We start from the raw sequence: 12,191 nt of genomic DNA, 5'->3' as shown, positions 1-12,191 counted from the left end.
AGACTCTGGCTTTCATATGTGATCATGATCAAATGTATCCTGATGTGAGGATTAGAAGTGAATGTATTTCCTTCATGGAAGCCCATTTGTCCCTTAATGTCTACCCAGTATCATTTGGAAGCCACATATCAATTTTTGTTATTTTTTTACCTTCAAACATTTCATCCTCTAGATTTGTGTTCTGAAAGTCACATATGCCTTTCTCTAGGTGGTTTTGGCCTGTAGGTGTATATGGAACAACCTCATTCAGGAGTGACCAGTCATTATTTCTACTCCTGTGATTTATATGCCTTCAATATGACTTTTAGGATATTTAACTCCCACCCTACTCAGGCATACAGAGACAAAGGACTTTGTGCACTTTCTGCCCTGATCAGTCAGAAACATTTCAAACTCAACACTCTTGAAGTTGGATTCCTTACCATTCAGCAAATGTGCTCCACTTGGGATTTTTTTTATCACAACACAGGGCAGGGCACCTTTAGCCAGCCAGTGTATGGGGGTGAAGATATAAGCTCTGTGAATCAGAGACACAACACTCTACCTCATCATTGTGTTTTCGGTTTCTGGCCATAGTAGAGTTTTGGAAGAGACCTACTCAATGAGATAAAGATAGCCTGCTGTGTTTTCCTCCCCTTCTCATCCATCTGGTTACTGAGGCCCACAGGCAAAGCTCTTCAAATGTTATGCATACATGCTCTCAGCTTATATCCTCAGCAATTCTGTCAGTTCAGGCTTTGAAAAAAAATTCCAGGATGGTTAATTTATTGCTACAGTATCCTCTCACATTTTCTCCACCTTAGCCAGGTTAGTATCCTAAAATGAAACCCTAATTTGTGTCTTTCTTCTTCTCCTTTCATGCTGACTATAGCTCTCCAGGCAAGTCAGTAGCTCTATAGCTTGCTGGGGCCCATCTCACAGTGTTTTCTCTGAGTTCATTTGTGCTTAAACTCCACCCCTTCACTTGTGATTCTAGATGTTCCAGTTCTTCACATTTCTTCTTCCCTGAATATGCACTTTATTTATTCATTCATCAAGGGCTTAAAAGGCCTTCATTTTTCAAGATCCAGCACAACCACAATCTATTTAGTGAAACCCACTATAAATCAAGGCCATTCAACCAAGATGAACACTTTCCTTACTACCTTACAGTAGTTCATTGATCACAATCCTTGCAGCAACAAATTCATTGTCTTTGTTATTAAGGCTTTTTTCTATAGTAGGGTTTGCGACCTACTGTTTTCCTGGCAGTACTAACTTCTGAGTTAGACAAGCATCACTATTAATACTACAGCTCCCACCTATCCCAAACTCTAGATATTGTACCTATCTACATATTCCCTGGCAGAGAATGTGTTTGCCTGATCATACTTCTTTGCTGTTACAGAAGTGGTGAAAACCTTCTATCCATATATTTCATCAACACCGTAGGCAAATCCTTGAATATGTGGGAATTAACTAACATTCTAACAAATAACCAATGAGAAAAATGAATATATGTTTCTCAAAAGAAAGTCATTTAGGTGGCCAACAGTTAGGATGACATAGGAGACCCTGCTGAGATGGTGTAGTGTTCCTTCTTGCTAGGTTTCACACTGTGTTCATCTGTATCTGTACGCTACCCCTTATCTTGTAAACCCTGAATCTAGCTCTTCAGCTCTGCCCCTTTTACTCTACTCCCCAACCCTGTCATAGCTAAGTACAGAAAACTTTCAACATTATTAATCAGGGAAATTCAAATTTAAAGAAGAATGGTGTCACCTTATTTTTGTTAAAATCGTTATTATCAAAGAGACCAAAATTACTAAGTGTGGAAGAAGCTGTTAACACAAAGAACCCTGTATACTATAAGGGAAATTAAATCAGCTCTTATGGAAAATAACGTATAAACCTTAAACTAGATCCACTCTAGATCCATACAACTATGATTAAAAGAGCATTTGAGGGGCTGGGAATATGGCGTAATGGCAAGAGTGCTTGCTTCCTATACATGTAGCCCTGGGTTCAATTCCTTAGCACCACATATATAGTGGCACTGTGGCTCAAGTGGCAGAGTGCTAGCCTTGAGCAAAAAGAAGCCAGGGACCATGCTCACACCTTGAGTCCAAGCCCTAGGACTGGTCAAAAAAAAAAAAGCATTTGAGAAATGTCAGGCATTGGATTATGATCTATGTACAAAAAGAAAGAACTTAACCAGGGTTTTTTTTTTTTCTATGCATGGTTTTTCATTTGAGGTCACACTTAAACCTACCTAGGTGTGCAGTTGGTAAAACAAACAGAAATTGAAATTAGTGGGATTCTCAGATCTTAATTTTCTATAGAAGTGGTAAAAAATCTGGTAGATCGATCTAAAGAAGAGAGAGTGGCCAAACACACATATAAAGCATCGTAATACTCCAAAATGTGTATGTGTGTGTGTGTGTGTGTGTGTGTGTGTGTGTGTGTGTGTGTGTGTGTATAGGTCTGTTTGTCTGCCATCTATCACTTTGTCTGTCTCCAAGCCATCCAATGGAAAACAACAACTGTGTTACTGACCTGAGATTTCATCAACCATAGGGAGAAGAAAAATGTTTGAGTTTCATTTTAGCCAAGTGAAGTACCTGGTAAGACAAAAATCTATTCTTTTCACAGTTATATATCACAATCCAAATCTCCATAGTGTATTATCTATAATCTGTACAATACTGAAAAACATATATATATACACACATACATATATGAAAAATGAGAAAATGTGGTCTGTACACAAGTAAAAAGTATTCAATATAAACTGACCTCATCATTTTTGAATTGGAAGATAAGAACTTATAAAATACACTTTTGTAAATATGTAAAAGGCCAATGTAAAATATAATTGTGCTGAATAAGCATACAGATAAAGTATCAATATAAAGTGTAAAACTAAGTTAAACATCAAATGAAACTATAGAGATTTGAAGTCAAATATCTCAAATGAACAATAATCAGATAATTATTTTTGTGTGCTAGTCCTGGGGCTTGAACTCTGGACCTTGGGCTCTCATTTGGCTCTCTACCATGGGGGTGTCAACTTCTTGCTTTCTGATGGTTAGTTGGAGATGAAAGTCTCAGATTTGTATGTTCAGGCTGGCTTCTAACTGAGATTCTCAGATCTCAGCCTTCTAGGATTATAGGCATGAGCCACTGACACTTACCTCACCAGATAACATTTTGAAAGGCAATGGGAATTCTATCAAAGAATGTGAATGTAGGTAAGTAGAATTTATCCAGTACTAAGATGAGAGAAATAGAAAAAAAAAGCATTAACAAAATGCCTGTGACGTATTGCAAATAATCTAACATTTTGTAATTGAAGGAGAGTGATGGAGGGATGATTCTGATGAAGGCACATTGTATGCACATATGGGTATGTCAGCATAAAATCCCCTTGTATAACTAACTCATGCTAGTAAAATATGGAAAAAGAAAAAGAGTAAGATAAAATACATCTTGAGAAACAGTCATTCCAAGCCCCATCATAGTACTATATAGCAAGGTAGAGCAATGGGCAGATGCTTGGTATACCTAAGGAGAATGAATACTTTTATTAACAATTTTTTTATTGTAAAGATGATGTACAGAGGGGTTACAGTTACGTAAATCAGGCAATGATTACATTTCTTTTTGAACAGTGTCATCTGAAAATGAATATTTTTAGAAAGCATATCTTGGCACATTTCAGTCACCCTGCTGATATTCAGAGATAAAGAAAATACAAACGTCTTATTAGATAAAAACTATTAACAATGATGTGAATGAGTTGGTGTCTCATTTAAAAATGAGGCTAAGGATTAAGAATGGCATTTGAAAGATTGATTTTAAAAACAAAACAAAATGATTGATAATCACAAAATTTGAATCTAGCGAAAACATCACTTAATAATGAAATAAGTGCATTTCCCAATACTTGAGCTAATTCATTGTTGGCTAACCAAGCGGAGCTTTCAGGTTGGAATGTAATGATATAGAGGGGAAAAAATACACTAGAAACAACGAAAGTGATCTGAAATGTAGCTACTAGAAGATTATAAACGCCATACTACCTTTTTCTTAATTTCTTCCTTTTTCGGGGGGGTGGGGGTGGGTAGGCAGTTGTTGGGCTTGAACTCGGGGCCTGGGAGCTGTTCCTGAACATGTTTTGCTCAAGGCTAGTGCTCTACCACTTTAAGCCCAAGCTCCATATGAAGGTTATATGCCTGGGATACTCCAATGAAGACTACTATGTATTGAAAGGTCCATTTGCTAGAATACACAAACTCTCTGTAGTGTACTTGCTCAGATAAAAAGGTAAGAATGGCCCTTCTAGAAAATAATGACTCAATAACTAGTTCACCCTTGCACATTGGCTGCCTATTCTGCTGACTGAAGAGGTGAGTATGTTTGTCATTTTTAGATACTAGAATAAAATCCAGAGAGAATAAATCAATGAATAAGTTTCTCAACTTTCTATGTGCACACGTGGCCAGATAGAGAGGTGGGCCACATCCACCTGGAGAGTTTTTACGACTCTTGGCTTGTTTTGGGAATTCAGTATTGATTGTTAAGGTGGCACTCTGTGTTTGAGATAACATGGGAAGAATTTAGAAACAATGCAGTTTTTCAAATGCTTCAAGTGGACTCAGAGCAGCACTCTGAGGCAGCATGTAGACTACAAGACCAGCATGTTTTGTTGGCAAGCCTGCAGGATTAGTAGGAGCAAGGCTGTCTCTAGCTCTTTCATTTGGTCTTAACTGTAATAACGCCAGCACCTCATGAGCACAGGCGGAACTTGGTGCCTATGAGAATATTGGTGGAAGTAACACATATAAGGCCAGCCTTTAGATCAAACATTCTTTACCTCTTCATTTTCTCAGTTTTTCCTGACTCTTAAGGTCATAGACCAGAAATATTCCATTAGGTGAGTTCTATTTACCCTTATACCTGAATCTGGAGTAGACAGGGCTTCTATAGCACCAGCATGACTGGGCTGTTTTCTTCTTCCCTGGAAAGTAAAAGTTACTTTCTGCTTTCAAACACTGGTCTCTGGACCTTAGGATAATACATACATATATTATATATATGAGCACAGGCCCAATTGTCTGCGACCAATCAGTTTTCATAAAATTCTTAATCATAGGCAACGTCTATCATGGGTTGGTATCACTGAATATGAGGGTCAAGTACTGGAATGAATGCTACATGTATGCTGAAATGAATGTTTCTCTGAAGGTTCAGAGAGTGAGAGAAGACTGCACTCACCTTTGCTGATCACTCTGGGTTCAGTGAGTGAAGGTGGACTGTGACCAAGATAAGTGTTGTCTGACATTCTTTCCATGTCCCAAGTCTTCTTGACTCTCTGATCACAGTGTACAAAGCCTTCAATTTTCCAATGACAGAGACAAATGGCAGGTGTTTGACCTGTAGACTCTAGGGGAGCAAAGTCAGAGAAATTTCCTCCAGGGGCAATTAAACATGGCTCTTGGCTTCAGAACATGGTTCTGCAGAACAATGAGGAGGAAAGTGGGCAGGGAACCTCATCTTGTGGTCTTATATGAATATCAGCCCCCCGCCCACCCATCCCCTGCATTCACCTTACAGAGTATCATAGATTTAAGTACCCTATGTGGAAGATTTATATTTTAAGTGGATTCCACTCTGATCCTCCCGAATCCTCTGGATTTGTAATTAATAATTGACATGAGAAGGCCACATAAGAAAATGGGCATATCCCCAAAGAATTTTGTTTTCTGTTTGTTGCCTTCCTTTTTCTATATTTGAGCAGTTCAATATATTGCTTAATTTTGTTTAGCATTGCTTCAGAACTTACTTTTGTGTGTGTGTGTGTGTGTGTTTGTGTGTGCGTGTGTCAGTAGTGGGCCTTGAACTCAGGGCCTGGGCGCTGTCCCTGAACCTCTTTGTGCTTAAGGCTAATGCTGTACCACTTGAGCCACAGGGCCACTTCCCAGAGCTTACTTTTTATTACTATTTGAACTCTGTAGAATAAAGCTACCAATTTGATACTTTGTCTGACCCAAATTCTTTCTTTTCTTCAATATGTTTTTGTCTCAATTTAATTTGCACATTTTTCAGCATTTTACCCTGTTTATTAAGGATTTACTAGTGAACTAGGAAAACAAGACCTCAACTTTGTAAGTAGTACCAAAATTGGTGCTACCATTACCCATAATGGTCAAAAACTGAAAGTTTTTTCTTTAGAACTAAAAGAAACACATTTTATTTTCCCTGCTTCTATTCAACCATGCTCCAGAAATTTCTTCTAGTAAAACAATGTGAAAAGATTAAATAAAGAATACCAAAAGAAGAAAAGAGTAGCTTGTATTTATCTGCAGATGAGGCTATGCCTGTAGAATAATCTATGATTCAACCTCAAATAAGTAAATGAAATAAATGGGTTTAGTATGGTTAGAGGATATAAAGCCAATATACATGTCATTTAAAAATCTTCAGACTAGCAGTCTTTGGAAATCAAATTTAAGCACTTTTTACAAAAAGCCTAGGCTCCCCTATGTAGGGACATACAATGGCAAAATATGTGAAAGAATGAATACTCAAACCTTCAAAACATTGTTAGTGTAGGGCAATGAATAGGGACTGAAAATGTTTAAAAAGTTAAATTACCCAAATAGTGGAGAGATGTCTTATTTTCATGCATTGGAGGTGTAATACAGTCAAAGTATTAATTCTTCCCAAATTGACTTATGGATTCAATGTACTCCTGATCAAATGCTAGCCTTTTTGTATAAATTAATAAATGATGAAATTAATTTCCTAGGGGTTTCATAAGAGAATGATGATTTGATTTGTGTTTTGGTGTGTTGTGGCTAGGTAGTAGAATGAGTGAATGGATGAATGCATGTGTGAGTTGAGAAATGACAGATGGGTAAGTGGAATGAAAGACAGGTGTCTAGATGCTTAGTTAGATGACGTATGAATGGGTAGATGGATATGTGGATGGATGGGTAGATGGATAAGAGGATGGTTACTGTATGAGTGCTGGATGGGTGAACAGATAGATGGATGATGCAAGGATGAATGGATATGCAGACAGGTAGGTGAATGTTAGGGTAGATGATGGAGAGATGGGAGGGCAGAAGATGGCTAGGTAGGTGGAAATATACATGGATACATGGAGATTTAGGTAGATAGGCTGATATGTGGATAGATAGATGGATAGGTAGACAGATGCATTGCTGAGAGTAGATGAGCGAATGGATAGAAGGATGATGGATAGATGATGGATTCATGGATGGACAAATCGGTGGATGAATGGTGAGTTGGTGGGTAGACAAGTATACAAATGGTTGCATTGATGGAATATAATAGAATGTATATGGAGGCAAGTGATTGGCATGTGAATTTAAGAATGAGGATGGGACACATTTACAGGTGATCAAAAACTTAAGGGAACTTTATTATTTAGAGTACAAACCATTTTCTATTGAAGAATGAGTATACATTTAATGCCAATTGTTGCCATGATCAACTATTTGCCAAATTCTAGAATTTGAGCATAGAAACATTGACAATGTATCCATTTAGTCAGAATAGAAATCTAAGTATGTTTTCTGAAGGTCCTGTGAGAAAAGTAAGTGCTGTGGTACTACTGTCATCTCTAGAAAAGAATCACAATCTCAGCTGCCTGATTCTGAGGTGGCACCAATATAGTGTTTGCTGTTGGTAATGTAGATTTCACAGAGAAGCCACATCTTGCTTCTTGTATTTTCTTCCTAGGTTATAAGTATCAAGATCACCAAACATCAATTTTACCACCCACTCTCAGCACCATATATACCTTTTATCAATGAGCTCCTGGCATAGAGCAGAATTTAGCACAGATAAAATGTCCATAGAAGTAGTCTCTGTTAATGGACAAGATTCCGGGTCTCCTTAAGGGTCCAGGCTGAGACAGAGAAACCCTTGATCTCAGGCCTCCCTCTTGTCTGGCCTCTCTCCCATATTGAGGTCCCGGTAGTCTCTAGTTGGCTTTCTGTGTCAGTCACAACAGAGGACATAGGTTTTACTCCTTTCTATCCTCATTTTGTCATCAGAGGATCGAACACAGGCCTTCCTTCAGAAGGGACAAAGATTGTAGAGCCTTTTCTGGTGAATATGAAGCAGCAGAGTATTAGTGACCAGAGCCATCTCCTGTCAATGTTTTGACTTGGGACTTGAGCTCTGGGTCAGCATCTGACTTTCTACCATGTGCAGCAGTGAGGCAACAGCAAGATACTGTGCCATTTCTTGTCTGCCCCTGGGATCAATTGACTCTGTTCTGTCTGGGGATGGTGTTGTGACTTCACAGGCAGACATCAAGGCCACCTCAGTGTGAACCCTAGGGCATAGCTCCTTATGGCTTGGTTTGCATCACACAGCCAAAACCAATCTTATGTAACCAGGATGATCTGGAGCCAGCTTCCAAACAGCAGGATCATAGCCACCCTGAGAGTGAATGGGGTGGGGAGGATATGTGGAGCTGACCCCCGGCTGTAATATCTGTCCATGCTTTCTCTGGGCAAGTGTATCTGCCTGTGACACAGTCTGTCACCTAGGATTCGCGCAGATTAGTTCATTTGTCTAGAGATGCCCAGTGTGCTGTTTACAGGCAGGCTGTACTTCATCAGCCTTTTCCTCTGTTCAGTCAGGTTATTCACTTGCTGCATGTGGGCACCTGAGGGCCCCAGCGACTCCTGTGTCAGGAGGGCACAGACTCTATACTGTGAGTACTTCTGATGTCCAGTGAAGAGGTTTGGTGAGTTCTGACAGGCGTCACAGCAGGATAGGGTGAGGATGTGTGGGCCTAGGTGATTACAATTCAGAGTTTCCTCTCCCCCTTGATCTGTTTACTCTTGTGTCAGCCAGGAACCCAGGCTGAATGCTCAGGGCCACATGCTGAGCTCCAAATCACATAATTAATAATCATACTAAAAATATTGTATTGAAGACCTGGGAGTTATCTTTTTTATAGAGTGTTGACTGTTGTTCACAATGCCCCAAACAAGATAGTTCCATACCAATAGAAATTCAGGAGCATGTGGAGCTATATTTTACTACAGAAGTTAGAGCAGGGTGGGAGGGTTCCTGCTGTGGTGGCCTCTCAGCTGTTCTCTCTGATCCCAGCACTAACACTCACCATTACATCACACCTGTTCCCAGGGCACCTGTATGTGTTTTCTACCTCACATCCATACTAGACATTCAGAAGACACCTTCCTCTCCTAGGTAGGTGGAATTGCCCCTCATATTGTCCACTTATCAGGCACCCCAAACAGTCTGGGCAGGTTGTAGGTTCTGCTTGGTCTCTGTGTTAAGTGACTGTAGGGGAGGTGTTGGAGGTTAGTAGGGAGTTTGAAACAGGGAGGTACTTGGAATGCTGTGCTGATCTGTGACATGTGTTAATCTTGACATTAAGATATTCTTGTAGAGAGAAGGGGTTATCTGGTCTTGTCAGGACCAAGTTGACCAGACACAACACAGGATGTCCATTTGTTAAGTATAAGCATTTCCCAGACAGTATTTGGGCCACACTTGGTCTACAAATACTCTCACTGATTACCAAAATTCACTTGAGAATCTTGCAGTTTGCTAAATCTGGCACCTTGCATCACACCTGGGACATTCAAAGAAGCCACATTAACATTTGGACACAATCAGTGACTTGTAGAGCTCTTACGTAACTGAAGGTTGCTAGTTATCTGGAATCTGGGAAGGAACAGTCTGTGGCTCAGAACTTTATTGGCTCAGTGGTTAGAAAATCATTCAAATAAAGACCAGTCCCTGGAAAAGGTGTATGAGGAACTTCCAGTTTTGATAGTACTTTTATCACACAGTGATTTCTTTGCACATTTTGAAATGTGAGCAGAGGCATTGTAGCATGAACTACCCTTCCTGGATCGCCCAGAAAGTCGTCTCCTGGATACATTGATGGAGAGAATCAGGAAAAGCCAAACAGTCCTGAGAACTTCAGCAAGGGTATTGCAATATCGGAATCTCCAGGATCACGTATAGAACACCAAGGAGAGACATGGTGGGAGGCTCGTGGGTTATTCTTCACAGGTCCAAACTCTGAGATTGGCTGCTGGAGCTAAAGCATGCCTGTTTCTGACTCCCATTACCTATTGTCTATTGCCAATTTGACCCCAAATGCCACCATCCTCTCAGCTATACACAATGTAGGGGATGTATCCATGGTCATCTCATGGAATCCTGGGCATCTCTGCCCCACATGGAGTGGAGAGGAGAAAGTGTAGCCCTGTTTAGTCAGGATGTGGAAAAGAGCCCCCAGTGTCTATCTGTGTTCACAGACAGGTCTCTGTGGAATTTCTCACTGACCTGCCTTTCCCTGTAGTTAGAGAACCAGAAGTTTGCTGTTTATTTTGTATCTGAAAATGTAAATTTAAGCAATGCTTTTCTACCAGAAAGGTTTTCCATTGCATGCGTATGAATATTTTATTTTATTTTTGTTTTTTTTAAATTTTTTATTGCCAAACTGATGTACAGAGAGGTTACAGTTTCATACATTAGGCATTGGATATATTCTTGTACTGTTTGTTACCTCCTCCCTCATTCTCCCCTCCCTTCTCCCCCTTTCCCTTTCCCCCCATGAGTTGTTCAGTTCATTTATACCAAACAGTTTTTCAAGTATTACCCTTGTAGTCGTTTGTCTTTTTTACCCTGTGTCTCTCAATTTTGGTATTCCCTTTAAGTTTCCTAGTTCTAATACCAGTATACACGGTTTCCCATGTACTCAGATAAGATACAGAAATAGTGTAGGTACACCACAGGAAGGGGATACAAGAAGATCATCAATAATAAAAGCTACGGTTACACATAGCACGTTGAAAGTAGTTACAACAGTGATATAACAATCATTTCCACAACATGGAGTTAATTTCACTTAGCATCATCTTATGTGTTCATAAGGGTATAGCTATTGGGAAATTGTGATCCTCTGCTGTGACTTGCCTAAACCTGTGCTAGTTATTCCCTATGAGGAAGACCATAGAATCCATGTTTCTTTGGGTCTGGCTCACTTCACTTAGTATAATTTTTTCTAAGTCCTTCCATTTCCTTATGAAGGGGGCAATATCATTCTTTCTGATAGAGGTATAACATTCCATTGTGCATATATACCACATTTTCCTGATCCATTTGCCTGCTGAGGGGTATCTGGGTTGGTTCCATATTCTAGCTATGACAAATTGTGCTGCTATGAACATTGTTGTGCTGGTGGCTTTAGTGTGTTCTTGTTTGTGGTCTTTTGGGTAGATGCCCAAAAGTGGGGCTGCTGGGTCATAGGGGAGCTCTATGTTTAGCCTTCTGAGAAATCTCTGTACCACTTGCCAGAGTGGCTGAACCAGTTTACATTCCCACCAACAATGAAGTAGGGTTCCCTTTTGGCCACATCCCCTCCAAGATTTGTTATTGTTAGTTTTCTTGATATAGGACATTCTTAGTGGGGTGAGATGGAATCACAATGTTGTTTTGATTTGCATTTCTTTTATGGGTAGTGTTTTGATTTGCATTTCTTTTATGGCCAGTGATGTAGAGCACTTTTTCATATGTCTCTTGGCCATTCTCCTTTCTTCATCAGAGAAGTCTCTTTTTAAGTCTTTAGCCCACTTGTTGAGGGGGCTATTGGTTCTTTGTGGTTTTGTTTTGAAGGAATGTAATTTTTTTAGTTCTGCATATATTTTAGATATGAGGCCTTTGTCCATTGTATGGCCGGTAAAGATCTTTTCCCAATCTGTGGGCTTTCTGTTTATTTTGCGAGCTATGTCCTTTGCCCTGCAGAAGTTCTGCAGTTTGATGCAGTCCCATTTGTCCATCCTTTCTTTGATTCGTAGCATTTCTGGGTCTTTGTTAAGGAAGTTCCATCCTCAATACCCATTAATATCCCAACACCATTTTTTAATGAAATAGAGGAAGCAATCCGGGAATTCATATGGAACAATGAAAGACCCAGAATAGCAAAAACAATCCTAAGCAGAAAGAACAGTGCTGGAGGAGTTACAATAACCAACTTCAAGCTGTATTATAAAGCTATCGTAATAAAAACAGCTTGGTATTGGCACCGGAACAGGCCTGAAGACCAATGGAACAGAATTGAAGACCCAGAAATGAACCCACAGACCTATGCCTACTTAATGTTTGATAAAGGAGCTTAAAAAAATAGT

Source organism: Perognathus longimembris, chromosome 2, assembly GCF_023159225.1.
Source record: "Perognathus longimembris pacificus isolate PPM17 chromosome 2, ASM2315922v1, whole genome shotgun sequence".
Taxonomy (NCBI): Eukaryota; Metazoa; Chordata; class Mammalia; order Rodentia; family Heteromyidae; genus Perognathus; species Perognathus longimembris.
The sequence above is the reverse complement of the archived record's forward strand: the minus strand, read 5'-3'. Positions refer to the sequence as shown.